Source organism: Pseudonaja textilis, chromosome Z (genome assembly GCF_049901715.1).
Source record: "Pseudonaja textilis isolate UNSWEBS1 chromosome Z, rPseTex1.2, whole genome shotgun sequence".
Lineage (NCBI taxonomy): Eukaryota > Metazoa > Chordata > Lepidosauria > Squamata > Elapidae > Pseudonaja > Pseudonaja textilis.
In genome coordinates, this window is record NC_142008.1 from 96,278,191 (window position 1) to 96,292,095 (window position 13,905).

The window sequence follows — 13,905 nt, forward strand, 5'->3', positions numbered from 1 at the left end:
CATGGCAGTTATATTTTAATTTTTAAAAGTGCATTGGGATAATGCCACAACAATTTCCAATGTAACATTAGCTAGTCTTCACTGAGGTAGCAGAATACCTGGACTGTACCATTTCATATTGCTGAAAGAAGTTCATATGATGGAATGTTCCTCCATTACAAACAGAAGCACAACGTAGAAAGTTAGAATATTGGCAGACGGGTTGCCATCTAACTTTCTTCATGGCTTATTAGTTTAGAGGTTTATATTTAGTATGGACACATTCACACATATACCTCCTATGTTTGAAGTATAATGTGTACACTGCATAATATAATAGCTCTAATTTACTACAAGAATAATTGTTCTGACCAAACAATAATAATACCAGTCAATATTGGGCACTGACATTACTGGATCCAGTATGATTTATCCTACATTCTACCTGTATTATCTCAATAAAACTAAGTCATTTTCTTCAAGCATGGAGAGAAACAGAAGTTGTGATTGCTTTATAGTTTACTTTATTTAGCCCTGATAGTTACAGCTGTGTCAACTACAACATGTCAAGTACAACATCACTGAGGAAGGGAGCAAGAGTTCAGAGACCAGCATGCAAATAGCAAAAACAGAAAATAGAAGCATTAGAAGAAAACCAAGGAAAGGTTAAATAAAGAGGTGTACAAATTCAGAGAGCAAAAATATCACGGAAATGTAATCTCTTTGAAAGAGAAAAGAGTTATTTTAGAGTTTTGCCTGAGGCTAAAACAGTGTTGCAAAAATAATTGATCAGTGAAAAGAAGAAAGAAAGGGAGAATGGAGAAAGGAAGCAAGAATTGGGAACGAAAAGAGGCTGGAAATTGTGCATATTGAAGATTATGGGGCAGAAATTGAACAAACCTTTCAAGCCAAAGGAAACGCATCATTTTAATTAACACATTATTATAATTACATGCGCATATATTTTCGGCAATTTTGCCTACCTCCAATGAACAAAATAAATATAGAGGTGGGGGGTTGTTACCAGACACTGTCTGTGAGTGGTTTCCCCTATCATATTCTACCTAAAGGGAAAGTGGAAATGCTCATTATGAGAAATGAAAATTTGGACAAAACTGCCAGACGATACACTGTCATATATACCTTGTTCAGACAAAGGCGCACCATGTCAGGCAGGACCCTCTCCCTCCAATGCACACAGAGACAGACAGAGAGCTTTTCTATAATACTCTCCACCCCAGGGGAAGCTTCTCACCCAAACATAAACAGCTGTTTTGCTGGTAATAACCAGAACAAAACCATGAGCTGCCCTGGCAACAAAGCTGCAGATGGTGCCTTCGTACTCATGGGTACTCACACTTCCCCAAGGACAGGGCAAGGGTACACATATATACCACCATTCTTTAATAATTTATTCTGTGTCTATTTACATAATCATACCAAGGCGCTCAAAAAGATTAAGCTAGTCCTTTCAAATCCCTGACTAAAAGGCCACCTCATTGCTATCAGTTCCTTGCTTTGTTTTCTTTGCACCACCCTCTTTCTCATGCTTCCTTGCTGACTCTCTCTTCCATTAAAACTCCCCCACCCCCAGCAACATTTTTGTGTGTGCCTATTCTCCTTTTGATCAGTTCTCTGCATTTTTGTGGGTCTCTCCCACCAAAAAGCTGAATATTCCCTTCAATTTCAGCATCTTAGTTTCCCTGTTTCCTCACAGCTGTAACTCTTTTTTCTTCCCAATTGCTCAACCTCCCCATTTTTGCCATCCATTTTCTCTGCTAACAGGATGCAGCACATTGATCCCTTGAATTTCCCCCCCCCAAAATAATAGAAACATAGTGACATAGCAATAATTTATAGCACTGAGCTGCACATGAAGAAAGTTCAATACTTGGGCTCCAATTCATGTAAAGATGCAAAAGATATTAAAAACTAGTAAAATGCTGTCACCAATATTATTTTAATAGATTTTAAGGGCAAACAAAATATGGGAAAACAATATTGTATATAGCAACTGGGGCAAGATTATCATATACAAATATATTGGAAAAGCAACGAAATGCCTATACTGGAACATTGGGTCATAAAATTAATTGGACTTGCAGAAATGACTAGTTGACTAGTTTGGTCAGAGAAAAACAAAAACACTTTTTAAAAAGATTAGAATTCTTATATGTACTTTTTGCTGAGAGAAGGGAGAAAATGCATTGATGATTATATGATTTGGGGATTAAAAATGAGATGAAATTGAGAAAAAGTTTAAGATGACAATTGCTTAATAGAAAGGACAGAAGGCACAATTGTTAGTATGTGTGATTCCCACACACACACACACAGTTTCTTGTTTCTCTATCTCTTACTTTCAATCTTTCCTTCTTGTTTTGTATTTTTATTACATTAAATAAAAAAAATTCTCATCATTTTCAGAGGCATTTATGACAAAATAATGTAGATGTCCCCTCGGAATATGTTGTTAACAGGTTGCAATTTTTTTCTGCTTCCAATGAGATTTTGCAAGAACAAAACAATAACTGCTTCAGGAGGTCAAAAACTGATATAGGTCAAGGAGGGACCTGTGGCTTTCCTGATACTGTTGGGCTCCCCTCGTCCTTACTTTGTTGGGGTTGCTAGAAGCTATAATTCAGCAATATTTCAACCACAGGTTTCATGCCACTATGATAAATATCCCTACATTTATATAATAGCAAGTGAAATTAACCAACGGAATCCACTCTGGAATCAAACAATGAGGCCAAAATTCACTTTTAATTTAGGACACATTATTTATGGTTATTCATACTGTGGGATATAAATGAGAAGAAACCCGTGGTCACCTGGCAATTTTAACAAGTTGTCAGACTTATACAAATTATAAGTCTGCAAAAAGCACAGATAAATATTATACATATTTAACTATCACTGATGAAAACCAACAGAAAATGTGAAATGTGAGCCAGCCACCTGGAACGTTTACCCAGTCAACAGAGTAGTTGCAATGGAGGAAATCGTAAAAGCCTGCTGTTTATCATTCCTCAAGCCCAATTAAAAATGGAGAAAATAGCAGGTTTGGGGATTCAGGGTAATTACAATAAGCTATATTTTATCACAACAGACAACTCTGTCTGCAAGCATGCTGCCCCTAAGGCAGTTGCTCGTTATGCCACATCAGCTGGTTTGCTTCAGCCTAAGGGACGCCAAAAGCAACTCCATTAACTGTAGACTGAGATTTGGGGGAAAGGGTGTAACCAAGTGGGTGGGTTAAAAGTGACTTCCTTCTCACACCCAGTGATAGCTTTGCTGGCATGCTCATCACTCCAAGTAGAATAATACGGTTGATATTTGAATTTAAAAAAAAAGCATGACACTGAAATCCAGGATAGTGTCTGTGTATACAATAGCTAGCATTTAGGAACTATTTTCTTGCTGCTATGTAACATAAAGGCCAAAGGGAAAGGAGTTCTCCACCTTCCAGTTCCATCTATAATATGTCTTGTCTTGCCAAGTACCTTATTCCTGACCGTTTTCCTGATCAGTTATAAGGCTTGGCACACTCTGCATTTATGCAGTTTGTTTGAGTTTAGTTCAGTGTGCTATGTAAACCTACCCTATTGAAATTTATTTTAAAAACCACAACAAAACTTTTTAGATGAAATTAGATATGTCACAAGTGTCAAGATCATTCTGTGACATCTGAGCAGCTTAACCAATGGCATAGAGGTTTGCAAATTCTGTATTTTAATCATATATATAAAAATAAATATGACTAATTAATGGAGAAAGACAGGTTAGAGATGAATGGAGAGACATTTATAATGCTGAAATTAAATTGGGAATTCAAAAGTAAATACAGACAGAAAGCAAGGGTCTTTTTTTGAAATTTTAAAGTATATGAAAACTTTGTATCATTTTTTCACATAGCATCTAGACTAGTAGGGCCCCAGTAACCATACCATCATGAAATCTTTGGAAACAAAAAATCCATCTGCCTCCAGGCCCAACTGAGTAGTAATTCCTATTACTTAGGTTCCTAGGTATTCCTAGATTTTAGGAGAAAAAGGCAATGAGCGGTTGGCTCTTTCCCCAGCCAGCCTGCCATTCTTTACTCACAGCTATTTTCTCTAAACCTAGTTTATTACCAGTTTATGTCAGGATCAAGTTAAAGGAAGACAAAAGGTTTTCAAAATCTAAAGCAGTAAAACAAACCATTTTCTTAAGAAATTTACTGGAATAAACTTCTCCCAACCACCATTACCTCCAAGCATATTATTCTTACAAAATAATACATTTAAAAAAAACCTCATTTTCATGCAATTTTCAACTGCCCTTCCAAGGCATCACTGAACTCCAAACTACGAAATATTCTCTTTTATTCCAAATCAATGATAATATTCTACACAAGACCAGTTCAGAAAAAAAGATGGACAAGAAGATGATGTGTGTCAAAGCTTCCATATACCAAAGAAAGTTCTAGCATTGTTTCATCATAGGCAGTCCTCATTTAATAACTACAATTGGGGCTGGCAACTCGGTTGTTAAGTCAAGCAGTCATTAAGTGACACTGCAATTCTGCTTATGGTTTTCTTTGCTTTATAGAACTGTAAAGTTTGTAAATACAAGGCCTGGTTGGTTGTAAAGTTACTAGTGAAGGGTTGATATTTTTGTGAAATCATTTAGAAAACTATAAGCATTCTGATACAAATCCTGCCTTACACTTTAAAGTCCCTTGTATGATTTTGAAGTAGTAACCCAACTCAACTCACAGGATTGTTATAGAGCAGGGTTGTTAAATCAAGGCCTGTGGGCCGGATCCGGCCAATACGGTGCATAGATCTGATCCATGGGCCCACTCTTGAAACAGCAAAGACTAGCCTACAGTGCCTCTGCCAGCAAAAATGGAGCTCAGGAGGGCCACATGTGGCCCTCCCAGGCTCCATTTTCTGTCACAATGGCCTCCTACAACCCTCTGCCAGTGAAAATGAAGTTCAGGGAAGAAAATGGAGCCGTGCGTGGCCCATTCAGGCTCCATTTTCAATTGCGACAGCCTCCTGGAGCCAGCAAAAACAGAGCCAGGGAAGGGCACGTGTAGCCCCCCCCGGGATCTTTTTTTGCTGGCAGGGGGGCTTCAAGGAGGTTGTTGCGGCCAAAAACAGAGCTTCCATGAGCTGACATTGAGCTGGCCATGCACGCAAAACATAATCACTGAACCAGTAGTAACGCTGGTTGAATCCCACCCCTGCCCTGATGCGGCCGTTAATGAAATAGAGTTTGACACCCCTGTTATAGAGGGAATAGGAGAAGAAAAGGGTGTTATGTATGTTAGCTGCCTTGAGTTATTTTTAAGTTAATAAAGGCAGGATACAAATCTAATAAATAATTTTAAAATAAGGTACTGATATTCTAATGTTTTAATGTTCCTAGTTTTTATGGATCTAGTTAACAAAATCAGTAGTAAACTTCGATAAGGCTAAGCTTTAAGATAAGATTCTGACAAATGGGCTCTTGGCTAATAGTCCTCTCTTTGCCAAAAGAAGATATAGCTACTAAAAACTCCTCATGGCTTAATTAACTAAGCCCAATGTGATATTCAAATGCAGGAATGACATCATTAACAGCTAAAAACAAAGGATTCATAGTCAGGACTGAAAGTGGGATTGGATATCATCTGATTTAGTCTACTGCCTAGGAAAAGAGTCCTTAGCCTGGATTTTAAAAACATGTCAGTGCCCTAGGCATACCCATTTGCAGATAAAGTTATATTTGCTACTGAGATACATACTGTAACTAATCTTTCAGGTCACTTAATGGATACCCATCACCACTGTAAATGGATCTATCCACCCTACTGACAAATGTCCTCTTCTTCTCTTTTCTTCTACCTTTCTTAGCATTAGAGTCTTTTCCAAAAGCTAGGTCTTCACATAATGTATCCAAAGTGCAGTGATTTGAGCCTCTAACATTTATGACTTCCATAAAATGCATAAATAAAATAAATGTACATTCTTTTTGTGATTCATTGAGGGAGACTTCTCTAAACATTGATCAGGTTTCTAAGCTGCTCAATTATGTCCAACTCTGAACAACCTACAGATCTCTGAAACAATAAGATTAAAACAAAAGATAACAGTATAAGCCGTCAGGTCTGGTAGGGGGAATATATTATAGGCCCTGAATGTCAGAGAGTTCCACCTGATAGAACCCAGGAGATGAATCTTTTCTGACATGGCTCCTGCCCTGTAAAACATTCCTTCCATGGTGAGGCAACATCCCTACCAACTTTCTGGAAAGCCTTTAAATTTCCCCAGTAGCCTTGGTGAACCCATGGGAACAGGGAGACTGCAATATAGTTATATTGGGTTTAGGATGTTGCCTGTTCTGCTACAATCTTAATTCTACTTAGGTTTAATTGTTTTAATATCTGTTTGTACTGTTTTAACTGTCTTTTGTAGTATACTGCCTAGAGTCATGTTTGTGAGTTGGGTAGCTCTATAATTGCCAAATAAATAAATTCACAATGCAATAAATATGCTCAAGCACCAAGGAACACCATCACTATCCAGGATAGACTAAGATGACTTTCCCTCTCCTTAGATCCCAAGTTTTGCTAAAATTTTCCTAAAAGATACTGGTTTTAAGGGCTCTATGAAAGACTAACAAATTCAGGATTGATTGAGACTGTTCCAAACAAGGCAGTCAGCAGCTGAGGAGGCCCAACCCTAATTCACTGCAAATAACATTCTGTCATAGTTGGGACTCAAAGAGGCCTCTTGTCCAGATCTCAAAGAATAAACAAGGAAAACTGGGAAAAAAGCAATCTACAGAGAAAACAGGGGATCCAATCGCATTTTATGCATATAGGGACTCTGAACATGTCCATTCAGGCCAAATGTTTACAGTAGCCCAGTTCCATATGGTCATCCTAGAGATACCTGCGAGCCAAACAATATGGCATTTTATGATTTAAACCAACACTTTGAATTGTACCTGAAAACCTATCAGTAACATAGTGGCAGTAAAATCATAATTTAGGCACTCAATGCAGCATGGTTAAGCAAAGACCCTTCCAAGTGTAAGACTTCTTGGCAAGATCCATGGAAGTCATGAACAATCTTCAGTAAAATGCAAAGCCCAGATCATCCCAGCTTGAAAGCTCAACCCCTAATGCTGAGCATTCTGTTTACAATTGCACAGTCTTCTTGGAATCTTCTGGAACCATCAGTATAGAAGATCTGGGGACTTGCACCCACATCATCCCTTTTTACACTGTTTCCCCTAGGAGTGCAGTGCATTCATTGCCAGGATTATTGGTCTCCCTCCTCTGCCCAATCAGTGTTTCTCTTTTTCTCCATTCTGTGGTCCTCATCCACCCTCATTGCATTTAAAGCCGCATTCTCAAAAACTTGCCCTCAAAACAAAGCATCAAATTCCAAACTTTCCAAATTCTATACCAAAAACCTTAAGACTCATAGCAAGCATATCACCAAAGTATCATCTTGTAAGGTGGGGGGGAATCATTGTATTTATTTCTATCAATAAGGACTTTTATCCCATTAAAAAAAACTTACCTTTCTACATATTCAGAAGAAAGTTTATTCCTTACTAACTAGCCAAAACTAGACTTACGTGGAGTATTTCAGTGCATCATAGCCTTCCAACCTGTTAAGGCAACTAGGAGAAGAGCTTGGCCATTCACCAGACTGAATATTTTGAACAAAATCAGTATTTTCAATAGGTTATAAAAGGAAAAGGAACTACTGCCAATTTCTGATATTGGAGATGAAGTGCATTTATACTCTTTTTAGCTGAAAGAGACTCACATGTACTAGGGGTCCCATTCTTTGTTTCCATTAGGCTCAAAGTTTTTTAAAAAATAAATTGTTTTTTGTCTCTTATGGAGACAGTTTTATATAACTGAAAATGCTGTTAAATTTTCTCTCCATTTTTATTTTCTCCTGGTTCAGGAGAAGTTAAAGTATCCTTCAAGTTCCCACCCCCACCCCAGGTTTTAGTCTATTGCTCTGCTATTTCATGGAACAGCTATACCAAACACTAACTAGTCCCAACCCTGTTTAGCCCACAAAATATCATCCAAGTCCTGATACCTGCTGTGACTCCTAGTTCCAACACAATTCTTTTACTTTGTTCTTATTCATCAAGCTCTCCTTTGAGGTGTTTCTTTGCATTTTTTCTAACTTCAAATACATTTACTGAATATATTAATGCCTTTTTGCATCTGATACAGTATGAACAAAGCTGCTCCCAAAACACAGAGATACAGGAAGCCAAACACCTCACTACCTATTTTAACTTAGCATTTGCTTTGGATAATTTGCATATTAAGTAACATTCCAATAATTATTGATTTTCTACCCTATGCATACATTTCCTTTATGCCTTGATATTATTAAATGGCTGCAACCTTTGTGTCAAGATCAAAAGAAACAAAATTTGGCATATTATGGAATACAGGTGGTCCAAAGTTACAGCCGCTGAAGCACCCCCATGGTTATTTACTTTATAACAACTGCAGGGACACCTATCTCCCCCACCAAGTCTTCAAAGGTCTTGGAGCTGCTTCTCACGCCGCTGGGCTCCAGACCCTTCTCCTCGTTTATCTTTTGAAGATCTCCAGAGCTTGAATTAGGGAAAGAAAGCAGGCTGCTCCATTCTTGGACTGTGTGGCACAATCCTGGAGCAGCGGCCATTTTCAAAGTGCTCACAGTTCAAGGCCTGCAGGGACCCAAAGAGTCGGAAGCAGAGCAATTGAACAGGGCTTAGGAAACCTGGGGCAGGGCCTGAGCTAGGCTTCTCAGGGCTTCCCACAGGGTCACTGACCCACTCTGGGCTTTGCTTAACAACCTGTGGGTCATTTCATGACTGTATTAGGAAGAGCAGTGATGATGGGGGTCATAAGTGAGGCAATCAAGTGGGCACTTTACTTAATGGCATTACATTGAGGTCGCGAACTGAGGACTATCTGTAAGGTTAGCATAAGGAAGGAATTTATCATAGGTTGTTTTTCCTACTCCCAAATTAAACAAAAATTTTAAAGGACACCCATAATATATGCAGAAGTCATAGATTATTGGCTAAATTTTCCTCCAACACAGGAAATATCTTTCTAAGATTATATAGTTCTAGTATTTGACCTTTCTTATGACGGTCTGAGCCTTCTTCCTGGGTTCTCATTCTTCACTGTCTCAATGCTTATTTGATACTCTTGGAGTTTGCCAGTGTCCTCTTTAACTGCCTGTCTGCCCTTCTCTCTCTCCCCCCACTTCTTGATGTCATCTCTCCCTGGCTCCGAATTTGGCTTCCACTTGACCTCTGCCCTTAGAATGACCTGCCTGGAGATAAGTGTCCCATACGGCACCATCTAACTCCACGCTAAATTCTACTGAGAGCAGCATTTCTGCATCTGATTACAGCTTTAAGCTGACACTGTTACTCCTTGGTCTTAGAATCAATCTTAAAAAGAAGTCATGGTTGGAGAGAGGAGAGGAGCACGCAGAACTGCTTTAATTTGGATCAGCCAGATTGACCACAACCCCAGACCATAACTTCCATCCCTGGAAAGTAACAGGGGGGGCTGGACAAGTGCCTGACTACAAATTATGGAGATAGAGATAACAACTGTACAATTGTAAAAATGCTGCTCAAGAAGGAATTGAAGAGTTTGAGGAAAGTGTTGGTAGAGAAAATTCAATTTGGAGGAAAGGAAGAGATAAAGGGAGATCAGGAGGATGTTTTAGGCTCGATCAACATAAACCCAAGAATGACACAAGATAACGAATCAGGAACTAAATCTCAAGTACTGAACCTTTGAAATTGGAGCTCCTCTTTCTATGTTTATTCTCCATGCCCATCCATGGAAATTTGTTAAGACATGGATATTAGTCCCTAGTATGTTCTCATACAGAATGAAAACAGAACAGTAAAAACAAGACAGGAAATGATTATGGACAAAATAAAGTTTTTGATTATTTTTATGACTAACTGAAGAACCCAGCCATCTAAAAATACAGACACTGTTCTAGACTAGTTTATTTGACTGAAAACCTAAAGAGAAGGAAGCCCAACTGGTCTGACCTGTATATGCACTCTTACCTTTCCCAAATGATATCTGATTTGGAACCGAGGTGACTGACTTGGCTCCCTAGGAAATCAGCCTGTGTGGGTTCACTCTGTTCTTCCTGGATGGCAGATCCCTGGGCTCAGAGAATGCAGCCTAGGACAAAAGTCTAACCCTCTCTGAGCCTGCCTGTCAATGTCTCTTTTCTGTGCCTGGCTGGCCCCCAGGTCATTCTCCATGTGCATTTTGTCTGCTCTGCAGTTTGCCTCCTATTGTCAATGGACTCAGCAGCCCTCAGGAAGAGACAGCGGATGTGGATGCACTGCAAACCGAGCGCACAGATTAAAACTTTGCACGAGTGGCCTCTTGTTCATTCATTCATACTGAATGACCAAAGTTCCTGATAACAGGAAACAAAAGATCAGCAGAGGAAGTAGAGATGCAAAGTGCAGAAGGTTTCTGCACCCACATGCATGCTTTTCCTTCCACGTTATGACTAAAACCAGGTTCCACTGTTGCGTTTATTATATAACTGTGTCAGCTATGCTAACAGCAATAATAATTAGTATTTCTTATTTATACAAGTACATGAACATACATTGCCCTCCTCAAGTTAACACAAGCATTTTTTTTTTCCTTTCCAGTGTTTTCCTAGAAATGCAGGGTCTGCTTTTTTCTGATCAATTGAGTATCGATTCACTGGTTGCAACATTGGTTGACCAACCAACTTTTTGCCCAAGCCTGATGTTGTGGGCTGAGAAAGAATTGTTGGCCCAAAGTTACTCAGACCAGACTTTCATGTCACATCTCAAATGCAGAATTATTTGAACATCTCAAATTTGAACACTCTTAGTCAGGAACAAAGGGACGTGGTGGCTCAGTGGCTAAGCTTGTCAATCAGAAAGGTCGGCAGTTCGGTGGTTCGAATCCCTAGTGCCGCGTAACGGAGTGAGCTCCTGTTACTTGTCCCAGCTTCTGCCAACCTAGCAGTTCAAAAGCATGTAAAAATGCAAGTAGAAAAATAGGAAACAATTGTTGCAATGAGGATTGGGCTGAGAGTAGATTAGAACCTGGTCTCTCCATTGCCAATTCAATATCTATCTATCTGTCTTACCACCTCGCTCACTTGTCTTCAGCATGTAGTCAGCTCAGATTCTGAAAAAAATGTCCTGTTCTTCTACCTGGAAGGATGTGGGCAGGAAAAAAAAAAGTGATGACAAGTTTGAGAGAGAAAGAGACGACCTAGTTCACCTTTGGTTCTATATCTTGTCCATAAGTAACCTGACCCCATTTTCAACTATATTCAACCTGTATACCCCAAGGTTTACATATAATACTCCAACAACAGTATTTGGAGTCACATTTTCCTTAATCATGAGTTAATATGCTGATTCTGAACTATCTCATAATTGGAATAACTAGGAGAAGTGTACTGAACTTTTCAATGTTTCTGAATAATTTAGGAACACATTACCACTTGGCGTCTGAGGCTATTTCTCTATCAATTAACAGCCATGTCAAATCAAACTTGCATATTTTGTAAGAGACAATTCTCACATTTTAGAAGTAAATTGAGTCCATTATTCCAAACAATGATCTTTTCTCACTTAATTTACTTTAAAACCTCAGACTGGATGACCAGATTGGATGTACTTTTAAACATCTTCTCTCTATTCAATATACTTTAAATATTGAATAGATTTAGGATGCAAATATACTACAAATGTCAGGGAAAACATGCATATATAAAAGATATAAGTCATTACTATATAAAACTCATATAGCCTAAATCATTGGATAATGTAAAACTTCGGTTAGAATATTTTACACAAGCAGATTTATTTTCCTTCCATGTTAAAAGTAAGCTTTCTTAAGTCTTCAAAAGCTCATTCTTGATTGTTTTAAGAGTACATAAATATGAGTTCTTAGTTATTTTTACTACTGCAAAGCTTTTTACTAATGAATGAAAAAATGCTCCCTGGCCCAAATGGGAATTATGTTTTAGTCAGATGCATTAAAACTCTTACAATTAGAAGTTTACACTGGTAGTCTTTGCTTAACAACTGGTCACTTAATGATCAAAGTTATAACCAGACCTTCCAAAATGTACTTAAAACCCAGTTCCAGAGTTCCAAATGCTCCTGCCCTGTGGTCACATGACTGTATTTTGGGCACTTGGAAACTAGCTCACTTTCAAGGCCGATTGCAGTATTCCACAGTTATGTAACTGCGATTTATGATTTTTGTGAATTTCCAGCCTTTGGGGCCAGTATCCAGAAAAGAATACTCATAGGAATGACTCACTTTACAACTTCTGTGTTTGCTTGAAAACAGTCATAAAGTAAAGTCTTAAAATTGGTTCAGTCATGTGGATGACTCAACATGACCACTCATGAGTTGAAAGTAAAGGGCTACCTGTATGTGATATCCATCCTACAGTATTTTATGATCATTATTGCTTGCAAGCTTGGCCCCTGACAACATACTGTCAATAGCCCAGTGCTCTTTGGACTCATTAATCTGCCTTATACTCTGGGTCTAATCCATACTATTATACAGATGGAGAACAAACTTTTGCTATACTAGCTTACTTGCCTGCTTTCGGAGGCCAGATGAACAGAAAAAAAAGTAACCAAGAAAAGGACTGAGAATTTCCATAGATGAACAATATGCCTCCTTCTAGAGTTAATCTTGACAGATGATCAGAGATGCTAATTCTCAATACCTACCCTGTCTGGTGTAGGTTTATCAATTAGCTGCAGTATATTCATGTAAATTAGTGAAATGAAAGTATAAATGGATTGAATGTATTAATCAATAAACAAATGGTAAAACTAAAAGGTAAAAGTAAGATAATAGATGTAACAACTTGTGGTCAATCCCAGCTCTTGACTAGAAGCAAGAAAAGAATCGTTTATGTTTAATGTAGAGTGGATAGAGTCCAACACCTGGAGACTCGATGACATGTGCACACATGCAACAATTACATGAAGAAAAGCAATCCAGTTTCTTGAAAAGTTTGCAGCTTCTCACCATCTTCCAAGCTTAGTAAAAGCAAAATTAAAACACAGAAAATATTACCCTATTGAATACATTATGCAAACTAAAAGATATATAGGTTTTCTAAATTTACATAATGGCCACACGTTGAAAAACTCAAGTTTTGCCTAGGTAATAAGTTAAGTTGCCCAGGAACAAGTCTAACAAATATAGAAAAATTCACAATATGCATCCAAATCTTTACTCAGCTGTAAAGCACCTTAACACATTCTGAGAGAGTAATTGTTCAAAGCTATGTCCTAGGGACCTAGGAAACAATAAATGAGATATATTCCCATCCCATATCTAATAATTGTCCCATGATGTCCTTAATAGAAAGAATAACATGAAATACTCAGGAAAAATACACGTAATATTTAAAATAAGATAAAACTTCATGTTTGTGAAAGACCTGTAATCACTTTTCCCAAATTCAAGTCCACTCTATAACCTTACAGAACAATTTGACATTCTTAAAGCAGAGCACAACATTTATCAGTTCAAGGAACCAGTAAGTTAAGTCCCCTTTACGTCATTGCTATGTTAAGTATTCCTGTGTTATAGATCATGGAAACCAAGGCTATGAGCTATCATTTATTCCTTGCCTGCTGACTTCTTGAAATCCATGCAAATCAGCAGTCTGCCCATCTAGTACACACAAAGTTGTCTTGATTCCACCACCCCCTTCCCATTCAGGAACTCATTTTTGTTCCTAACGAGTGGTTTTGTCGTGTCTTGCCCTCCCTTCCTACTAAGTAGCTTATAAAAATCAAAATACAATCATTTAACATGCAAACATAAAACCAACCATCACTAGA

The 13,905-nt window shown here is 38.2% G+C and overlaps 1 protein-coding gene across 1 annotated transcript in view; it reads right to left on the minus strand.

Annotated features, from left to right (window-relative positions):
- ARHGAP23 (Rho GTPase activating protein 23) overlaps window positions 1-13,905 on the minus strand; it is a 129,037-nt gene that overhangs the window by 113,654 nt on the left and 1,478 nt on the right.